The 8,569-nt window shown below is 41.2% G+C and overlaps 1 long non-coding RNA gene across 1 annotated transcript; it reads right to left on the bottom strand.

Annotated features, from left to right (window-relative positions):
• Positions 1-211: 211 nt before the first annotated feature.
• Positions 212-7,534, bottom strand: LOC141219379 (uncharacterized). The gene is made up of 3 exons (XR_012287891.1): positions 7,484-7,534; positions 837-895; positions 212-486 (listed from the first exon to the last, which is right to left on the bottom strand). It is a non-coding gene; the product is annotated as an uncharacterized lncRNA (long non-coding RNA).
• Between the last annotated feature and the right edge of the window lie 1,035 nt (positions 7,535-8,569).

Raw genomic sequence — 8,569 nt, 5'->3', positions numbered from 1 at the left:
GTTGCAATGCCCCCACAAATATTCACCTACTTATTATCACGGCCGCAGTTATAAAAATGTTAGAAATCAGTAAGCCACTATTAATGGGCTCTTTACACAGGGTACAAAAAGATGAATACATACATGGTGGCGCTTCGGGAGGCATGAGAAAGCTGACAGCTTCTCTTTACATGTTATTTTTAACTACTGAGTTTTTTTTCGATTTTCCATAACACAATCTAGATAAAAAAAAAATGCAAACTGGCCATTAATCCTAATACTAGACTCAAACTTCTTATTCTGTTCACAAGGCTTTGCATCAGTCTCATGATCATCACAGACAGGATAATAATGAAAGGTAACAATCAATATACAATAGAATCCACCATTCACAAGAGGTGATATCACTGTCCCGCAGGCGCCATCTTCTCTAGCCCCGTATCCGCCACATTACCTCGCTCAGCTCATGCTGTCTTTGCTGGTTTTCATTTGAGTCAGAAGCTCATACTGGAAGAGAAGAAAAGCACAAGGAAATGAGGATGAATTCACGCCGGCCGCATTTGCTGCAGCTTTTACGGCCAGATCAGAGCAGGTTTATAAGGTAAGTGGATGAGACTTTACAAATCTCATCCGCAAACTGTAAAGATTGCCCATATAGAAAAATGAGAACGCCAAAGATGTTCCAAATCCCGGCATGTCATTGTGGGGTGAAAATACAGCAGATTATCAATGTGAATTTCACCAACTTCAATATAGCAAGGGTGAGATCGTCAGAATTCCTCAGCACAATCCACAAATGAACCAAACCTACCGTAAAGACTGCGCCTGCCATGTCAGCCCCATCCACAGTGGCTTACCTTATCTAATAATGCTTGTCGCTTTGACTCCAGAATTGGCTCAATTTGAAGATTCTTTTCTGGATTAAAAAATTGAAAAAAAATTCTATATTAATATACACATACAGAGGATGAAATAAGTATTGAACATGTCACCAATTGTCTAAGTAAATATATTACTAAAGGTGCTATTGACATGAAATTCTCACCAGATGTCGGTAACAACCCATCCAGTCCACACAGGCAAATAAATCAAATCATAGATGTCCATGAATTATGTGTAATAATGAGAAATGACACAGGAAAAAGGTACTGAACACATGAAGAGAGAGAGAGGCAAAAAGCCATGGAAAGTCATGACACCAGCTGAAATCTATCAGTAATTAGAAACCCATCCTGCCACTTAGTGAAAAATAATATTAGGTGGTTCATCTGATGGCCTATAAAAAGGTGTCTCGTTAGCAAGATGCCACACAAGAAACATCTCATGATGGGTAAATCCAGTGAGCGGTCTCAAGACCTCCGCAACCTAATTGTTGCAAAACATACTGACGGTATTGGTTACAGAAGAATTTCTAAATTACTGAAGGCTCCAGTGAGCACTGCTGGGGCCATAATCCAGAAATGTAAAGAACATAATTTTATAATAAACCGGCCACGACCAGGTGCTCCCCGCAAGATTTCAAACAGAGGAGTGAAATTAATTATCAAAAGAGTTGTCCATGACCAAGGACCACCTGTGGAGAGTTACAGAAAGACCAGGAATCAGCAATTGTTTCAAAGAAAACTATAAGTGATGCACTCAACCTCCATGGTCTGTATGCACGCTTAGCACGCAAGACTCCATTGCTGAACAAAAAGCATGTTGACGCGTGTTTAACGTTTGCTCAACAATATTTAGACAAGCCTGTGAAATACTGGGAGAATATAGTCTGGTCAGATGAGACCAAAATTGAACTCTTTGGATGTCATAATACACACCATGTTTGGAGGCCAAAAGACACTGCATATCACCCCCAAAACACCATACTAACAGTGAAGTTTGGAGGTGGGAACATCATGGTGTTGGGCTGTTTTTCAGCATACGGCAATCTTCATATTAATGAAGGAAGGAGGAATGGATAAATGTACGAGACATTCTTGATAAAAATCGGCTGCAATCTACCAGGATGATGATGAAACAAGGGTGGACATTTCAGCAAGACAATGATCCCAAACACACAGCCAAGGAAACGCTCAATTGTTTTCAGAGAGAGATAATTAAAGCTGCTAAAATGGCCCACCCAATCACCTGACCTGAATCCAACAGAATATTTATAGAAGGAACTGAAGCTCAGAGTTCATAGAAGGAGCCCAAGGGATCTTCAGGATTTGTAGCGTGTTTGTGCGGAAGAATGGGACAAAATCACACCTGAGCAATGCATGCGACTAGTTTCTCCATACAGGATGAATCTTGAAGCTGTCATCACCAACAAAGGCTTGTGTACGAAGTATTAAATACATTTCAGTAAGCATAGTCAATACTTTTTCCCCGTGTAATTTCTCATTATTACACATAACTTAATTTATGGACATCTATTGTTTGATTTCTTTGCCTATGTGGATTGGATGGTCTGTTACTGATATCTGGGGAGAATTTCACGCCTATAGCACCTTTAGTAACATAGTTACTTAGAAAATTGGTGAAGTGTGAGTATTTCACCCGCTGTGTATATCCAGTGGGGAAAATAAGTATTTGATACACTGCCGATTTTGCAAGTTTTCCCACCTACAAAGAATGGAGAGGTCTGTATTTTTTTTTTTATCGTAGGTATACTTCAACTGTGAGAGACAGAAGAAGAATCCAGAAAATCACATTGTATGATTTTTACATAATTAATTAGCATTTTATTGATTGAAATAAGTATGTGATACAATAGAAAAACAGAACGTAATATTTGGTACAGAAACCTTTGTTTGCAATTACAGAGGTCAGAAGTTTCCTGTAGTTCTTGACCAAGTTTGCACACACCGCAGCAGGGACTTTGGCCCACTCCTCCATACAGATCTTCTCCAGATCTTTCAGGTTTCGGGGCTGTCGCTGGGCAACATTGGAGTTTCAGCTCCCTCTAAAGATTTTCTACTGGGTTCAGGTCTGGAGACTGGTTAGGCTACTCCAGGACCTTGAAATGCTTCTAACAGAGACACTCCTTAGTTTCCTTGGCTATGTGTTTCGGGTCATTGTCATGGTGGAAGACCCAGGCACGTCCCATCTTCAATGCTCTTACTGAGGGATAGAAGTTGTTGGACAAAATCTCGCGATACATGACCCCATCCATCCTCCCTTCAATATGGTGCAGTCATCCTGTCCCCTTTGCAGAAAAGCACCCCCAAAGTATGACATTTTCCCCACCATGCTTCACAGTTGGGACAGTGTTCTTGGGGTTGTACTCATCCTCCTTCTTTCTCACGGCGAGTGGAGTTGATACCAAAAAGTTCTATTTTGGTCTCATCTGACCACAAGACCTTCTCCCATGCCAGATGGTCATTGGCAAACTTGAAATGGGCCTGGACATGTGCTGTTGTTTGAGACTGTGGTCCCAGCTCTCTTCAGGTTATTGACCAGGTCTTCCTGCGTAGTGATGGGCTGATTCCTGACCTTTCTCAGAATCATGCTTACCCCACAAGGCGAGATCTTGCATGGAGCCTTACACCGAGGAGAATTGACAGTCATCTTGTGTTTCTTCCATTTTCTAATAATTGTGCCAACAGTTGTTGACTTCTCACCAAGCTCCTTGTCTACTGCCTTGTAGCCCATGCCAGCCTTGTGCAGGTCTACAATTTTGTCCCTGGTTTCCTTAGACAGCTCTTTGATCTTGGCCATGGTGGAGAGGTTGGAGTGTGATTGATTGAGCATGTGAACAGGTGTCTTTTATACAGGTTTATATGGTGCAATTAATAAAAGGTAATGAGTGCAGAGTAGGAGGGCTTCTTAAAGAAACACTAACAGGTCTGTAAGAGCCAGAATTCTTGCTGGTTGGTAGGAAATCAAATACTAATTCCATGCAATAAAATGCAATTTAATGATTTGAAAATCAAACAATGTGGTTTTCTGGTTTTTATTTTTAGATTCTGTATCTCACAGTTGAAGTGGATATACGATAAAAATTACAGACCTCTCCATTCTATGTAGGTGGGAAAACTTGCAAAATCGGCAGTGTATCAAATACTATTTTTACCACCATGTATATGTATGTGTGTGTATATACACTACCCACAAAAAGTTAGGAATATTTGGCTTTTGGGTGAAATTTCAGGATGAACCTAAAATGCCCTCTAACCTTTTCAGGTGAACTTAATGTGACCTTCTCTAAACTTTTGAATGCACATGTCCAACTGTTCAATGTTTCAGTACTTTTTGCACAACTTGCTGTTCTCTAACAAGGAGCTTAATGGCAAAATTCACATCAGGTGTTTGATCCATGTATCGCCCAATAAAATTTGGGGTTCAATTAGAATTGGTATTAAACAGCCCCTACTACTTGAATAAGAACATTAATCCTGTCATTGTCCCTCTGCATTCACAACACAGGCCTAATTTCATCTTCATGGATCACAAGGCTCCAGCTCATTGAGGTTGCATCATTAGGGAATGGCTGCTGGAGACAGGGGAACCTCAAATGGAGTGGCCTGCATTTTCTCCAGACCTGAATCCCATAGAAAACCTATGGGATCAGCTGAGTCGCTGTGTAGAGGCTCGTAACTCTGTACCCCAGAACCTCAATGACCTGAGAACCGCCCTTTCCAGGGCTGTGGTGTCAGTAAGCCAAACTTCCGACGCCCGACTCTGACTCCACAGCCCTGGTCACTACTGAGCGTGTACATAAAGTGCAGCACAGATTCATCTGAACTAAAAGCCGAGATCCTTAGATCAGGAACAGAACAGACATTTATAGGACATTTCAGAACTTTCACAAATTCTTATGGAAACATTTACAGCACATCCTGTATTGTACTGCTGTACCCAATTTATTCTATATTTTAGGAGTCGGAGTAGGTCCATTTTATACCGACTCCACCAAAATAGACACCGACTCAGACTCCACAGCCCTGCACCCTCCAAGAAGAGTGGGATGCCATGCCTCAGCAGACAATAACTCCACTTGTGAACAGCAGGAGAATTCATTGTCGAGCTGTAATTGATGCTGCTCAAGGCCACATGACAAGTTATTGAGACATTGACATTTTTTGTTGGGGTATACCCACCACTGTTGTTGGCATTTGTTTCAATAAATGGTATGAGATGAGGAAATCACCGTTACATGCTTCTACTTAAACGCCCTACTTGTATTATAATATATTACTGTAGAGGGAACTTTTTACATTTTCCATACATTTCACCAGAAAACCACATATCCCTAACTTTTTGTGGTCAGTGTAGATATACAGGTGCTACTCACAAAATTAGAATATCATCAAAAAGTTAATTTATTTCAGTTCTTCAATACAAAAAGTGAAACTCATATATTATATAGAGTCATTACAAACAGAGTGATCTATTTCAAGTGTTTATTTCTGTTAATGTTGATGATTATGGCTTACAGCCAATGAAAACACAAAAGTCATTATCTCAGTAAATTAGAATATTTTATAACAGCTTATAAAATGATTTTAAAATCCGAAATGTTGGGCTACTGAAATGTATGTTCAGTAAATGCACTCAATACTTGGTCGGGGCTCCTTTTGCATCAATTACTGCATCAATGCGGCGTGGCATGGAGGCGATCAGCCTGTGGCACTGCTGAGGTGTTATGGAAGCCCAGGTTGCTTTGATAGCAGCCTTCAGCTCCTCTGCATTGTTGGGTCTGGTGTCTCTCATCTTCCTCTTGGCAATACCCCATAGATTCTCTATGAGATTATGGTCAGGCGAGTTTGCTGGCCAATCAAGCACAGTGATACTGTTGTTTTTAAACCAGGTATTGGTACTTTTGGCAGTGTGGACAGGGGCCAAGTCCTGCTGGAGAATGACATTTCCATCTCCAAAAAGCTTGTCGTCAGAGGGAAGCATGAAGTGCTCTAAAATTTCCTGGTAGACGGCTGCGCTGACTTTGGTCTTGATAAAACACAGTGGACCTACACCAGCAGATGACATGGCTCTCCAAGGCATCACTGATTGTGGAAACTTCACACTAGACCTCAAGCAGCTTGGATTATGTGTCTCTGCACTCTTCCTCCAGACTCTGGGACCTTGATTCCCAAATTAAAATTGGAACTTTGGGACCTTGTGGAGTGTGTCAATGACTGCCTTCTGGACATCTGTCAAGTCAGCAGTCTTCCCCATGACTGTGGAGCCTACTGAAACAGATTAAGGGGCCTTTTTAAACACGTAGGAAGCCTTTGCAGGTGTTTTTTTCTTAATTATTCTAATTTACTGAGACAATGACTGTTGTGTTTTCATTGGCTGTAAGTCATAATCATCAACATTAGCAGAAACAACCACATGAAATAGATCACTCTGTTTGTAATGACTCTATATAATATATGAGTTTCACTTTTTGTATTGAAGAACTGAAATTAATTAACTTTTTGATGATATTCTAATTTTATGAGACGCACATATATATATATATATATATATATATATATATATATATACAGTACAGACCAAAAGTTTGGACACACCTTCTCATTTAAAGATTTTTCTGTATTTTCATGACTTTGAAAATTGTACATTCACACTGAAGGCATCAAACTATGAATTAACACATGTGGAATTATATACTTAACAAAAAAGTGTGAAACAACTGAAAATATGTCTTATATTCTAGGTTCTTCAAAGTAGCCACCTTTTGCTTTGATGACTGCTTTGCACACTCTTGGCATTCTCTTGATGAGCTTCAAGAGGTAGTCACCGGAAATGGTCTTCCAACAATCCTGAAGGAGTTCCCAGAGACTCTTAGCACTTGTTGGCCCTTTTGCCTTCACTCTGTGGTCCAGCTCACCCCAAACCATCTCGATTGGGTTCAGGCCTGGTGACTGTGGAGGCCAGGTCATCTGGCGTAGCACCCCATCACTCGCCTTCTTGGTCAAATAGCCCTTACACAGCCTGGAGGTGTGTTTGGGGTCATTGTCCTGTTGAAAAATAAATGATGGTCCAAGTAAAAGCAAACCGGATGGAATAGCATGCCACGGCAAGATGCTGTGCTAGCCATGCTGGTTCAGTATGCCTTCAATTTTGAATAAATCCCCAACAGTGTCACCAGCAAAGCACCCCCACATCATCACACCTCCTCATCCATGCTTCACGGTGGAAACCAGGAATGTAGAGTCCATCCGTTCATCTTTTCTGCGTCGCACAAAGACGAATGCCAAGAGTGTGCAAAGCAGTCATCAAAGCAAAAGGTGGCTACTTTGAAGAACCTAGAATATAAGACATATTTTCAGTTGTTTCACACTTTTTTGTTAAGTATATAATTCCACATGTGTTAATTCATAGTTTTGATGCCTTCAGTGTGAATGTACAATTTTCATAGTCATCAAAATACAGAAAAATCTTTAAATGAGAAGGTGTGTCCAAACTTTCGGTCTGTACTGTATATCTATCTATCTATCTATATTTTTTTTCCCAAGAACCAGAAAAACTCTTCATTCCTCAAAACCGTATTCAACTACCATCCACCAAATCTTACTTGCCAGCTCCTCGATATTTTTCACTAGCTCCTCTTTATCAGATATCATCTGTTTTAGTTGTGGAAGATTTACAAACTGCTCCAGAAGAACATCCTCTTGCTCCATCATATCGGTGAGCTGTGACACGCTGAAGTAGAAAAAAAGAGAAACGTGCGTCCAAGACTTTCATGGAAATGTTACAACAGGGTACAGAGAAGCTAGTGTGCAGAATAAGCCCCCACAGACTTATCTATAGGGGTGGCCCTGGGGAATACTAGGATGGATGTCATTTTATCATTACAACTAATATAGAATTCAGAAATTTTTTTTTGACAAATAAAAATTAAACTTTTTTTTTTTTTATTTTAGTTGTAAAAATACAAACCTCAAATCTGACAGCTCAGGAAACGTTTCAGGGAGATCAGGCATCTTATATGTAAAGCCGTTCACACCCACCTAAGAAATATATACAGGTACTGGTGAGAGACTACAGAAACAGAAATGTTCGGTGCCTAGGTTACCGGCCACTGCTGCTGTCTATCAGTGGTGGCCAGTCTCCTAGGCAAGGAAAGCAGTTTGCTATACAGCTTGCAAGTGCAGCTCTGAAGTTGGCCGGATCCCTGGATTCAGTACCTCTGTGCTCCTCCGACGCTGCAAAGTCAAAGCGGTCTCTGCCGACAGCAGAGGAAAGTGCATAGTTCAGACCAGCGGCGCGACCATGCCGCTGGTTGAAACTGTCCATCTTCAGGAGAGCACTGCCCCCAGCAAGGAGGTAGCCAGCAAGACAGAGGAGCAGTGTGCTCCTGATGAAACAAGATTAGACAAGCTCTTAAAGGGGTTTTCTGATCCGACATGACACTGACTGCAGACTTGTGAATTCTCACATAGTGTGCACTGCTGTCTGCAAGTACGCGCTATGCATACTCCCAGCCAGAATCCAACTACAGTTCAAGGCCTCGCACAATACACTTGCATTGAGCGCGCTGGAAACAGTGTAGCCAGATTGTGGCCGGAAGTACGCATATTGTATACTTGTGGCCACCTGACCGCCTTTCCCGGTGTGGACACCACAGAATCCTCACTGTGTGCAGTGTGCTCTATGTGAG

The sequence above is a fragment of the Phyllobates terribilis genome, unplaced genomic scaffold (genome assembly GCF_046119375.1).
Source record: "Phyllobates terribilis strain yellow unplaced genomic scaffold, ASM4611937v1 Scaffold_265__1_contigs__length_2625494, whole genome shotgun sequence".
In the NCBI taxonomy this organism is placed as follows: domain Eukaryota; kingdom Metazoa; phylum Chordata; class Amphibia; order Anura; family Dendrobatidae; genus Phyllobates; species Phyllobates terribilis.
Note: the sequence above shows the minus strand (reverse complement) of the source record. Positions and strands in the feature narration are given on the sequence as shown.